The sequence below is a fragment of the Sorex fumeus genome, unplaced genomic scaffold, assembly GCF_029834395.1.
Source record: "Sorex fumeus unplaced genomic scaffold, SorFum_2.1 ptg000098l, whole genome shotgun sequence".
In the NCBI taxonomy this organism is placed as follows: Eukaryota; Metazoa; Chordata; class Mammalia; order Eulipotyphla; family Soricidae; genus Sorex; species Sorex fumeus.
Genome location: NW_026606155.1, coordinates 49,087,025 through 49,089,242, shown reverse-complemented (window position 1 = coordinate 49,089,242; position 2,218 = coordinate 49,087,025). Strand labels below are relative to the sequence as shown.

Below are 2,218 nucleotides of genomic sequence, written 5' to 3'. Positions count from 1 at the left end.
GAAATGAGTTTACTATTCCTTTCATGGATCATGTCTTTGGTGCTATACCTATAAATCATTGCCATCTAAATCATCTAGGTTTTCATCTTTGTTAAAGTAAAGGAGTTTTATGTTTTACATTTGAGTATGTGATCAAGTTTGAGTGAAATGCTGTGAAGAGTATAAGATTGCTGCCTAGACTTTTGGGTTTGTTTGTTGGCCATGCAGACAGCCTGCCTTTCCACACCATTTGTTAAAAAGACTCTCTTTCTTTTGGTGTTATTGCCTTTCTCCCATGTCAAATATGACTACATTAATTTCTATTATTTCCCCCCTTTCCTTGTATTTTCACTGTTGCTGTTGTGATTACCAAGAGCCATGGACACACTTGGTTAAGGTGCTTATACTTTATGATTATGGTGCCAAAAACCACATACAGCAGATTGCTCATATTGCACTAGTGTTTGGGAAAGGTGCTAGGGATAAAATTTGCAGCCTCATCCTTACAAGACAAGCACTTACTACTGAAAAGATCTCTGGACCTCCGAATTGAACATCCGAATTGAACATCTTTATGCATACATATTACTGAGCTCTCTATTTCTTTTCTGGTGAACTATTTATCTACTCCTTTTATCTACTTAACTATACTTTATTGTCCTAATTTTATTATTTATTTATAAGAAGTATCCTTGGTTTAAAACTTTAACTATATATATTTCACAACATATTCTCTGAGTGCCTTTTCCTTAAAAATAATTTTTTTACGAGATCAAATTTAATTTTGAAAATTCGTGTTTATTTTGTATTGAATACTGTACCAGTGAATATGGTGATTTTATGAAAACAACAAGTATAAAATATCACATACTGAAGTTGTTCAGATTTATTTATGGCACAGTACATGGTCTGACTGGACTGACCTTCTTTATATGCTTGAAAGAAAATGTATCCTGCAGTTATTTGATTAAATGTTCTCTCAATGTCTATGAGGGCAAGAAAGGTGGAAATATTGTTCAAAACTTCTATACACATACTGATTTTATTTTGTATCTCTTTTATCAGTTTCTGCTAGAGTAATGCTAAATTTTTCAGTTACAGCGGTGACTGTCAGTTTCTTTCTGTCAGTTTCTTTCTTTGGTTCTGACAATGCTTCCTTGATGGGTTTTTGACCTTTACTTCAGAGGGATACACATTTATGATTATTATGTCTTCTTGCCTTCTTAAAACCTTTATAATAATTTTTTGCTATGCCTGATGTCTCCCTTTCAGAAATTTGCTTGGTTTTTTTTTAATGCAATCACACACAATTTTTAATAGCACAGTGCTTGACCATCTTCCAGAATACACAGAAGGGGAAGGTAAAATGAGGCAAGATTAGTAAAACTTAATTTTTCTCTCATTTTTCCTTGCCAAGACCAGAGTGGGGATAATGGAACCTTCGCACATTCCCCATGAGAATGCTCCCCTCCAATACCAAGGATTTAGAACCCCCAAATTCTTTTTGAGGTCTAGCTTTCTGAAGGCAAGTAGATTGCTTGCTGTCAGCACATCTGTTTAAGTCGCTGCTGTGAGAAGTGGTACCTCTTGGATTTAGATGCTTTTTTGCCACTTAGTTTTTTTATTTTTTTTCTAAGCAGGCACTCATACTTTCTCATACTTACTGGTTTCATTGTATATTTTTTATTCATTGTAATTTTTCTTAATTTACCAATTTTTATCTCTGAATTTCATATCTTACATATACCCTATGATATTTTAGATTTGTGTGTGGGGGGTGGGTGCAGGGGTGGGAATCCAGTATGAAGATCTCTAGTTGAAATGTTTATTTGTTACAAAACTATTACAATTATTAGATAAACTAATCCAGTGAGATTCTGATATATTCTAGAAATGACAGGTAAATTAGAAAAGGGATTTGAAAAATTTTTGGGAAAATGAACCAATGAGAATTATGATAGTTGAAATAGAAAACTTAAAAAAGTAAAGGAAGCCAGAGAGAAAACTTTCAAATGAGTGCATACTCTTTGCAAGTAGAATGCCTGGGTTTAGCCTCTGAAGATACATGGGTTCCCAAACAAAGAGCCAGGAGTAGCACCTGACCTCCGCTGAGTTGACCCCCAAATCAAAACTATAACTTAAAATAAAATTTTAACGTAAAAGACAAAGATGATCTTTGAAATTAGGTTGACTGTCTTGATGCTTATGTTTGACAAAATCAAGAATTTAGGTAGAGAAT

At 33.8% G+C, this 2,218-nt stretch overlaps 1 pseudogene; it reads right to left on the bottom strand.

The window, feature by feature from the left end:
* Positions 1-1,459: 1,459 nt before the first annotated feature.
* LOC130042214 (uncharacterized) lies at positions 1,460-1,583 on the bottom strand (annotated as a pseudogene).
* Between the last annotated feature and the right edge of the window lie 635 nt (positions 1,584-2,218).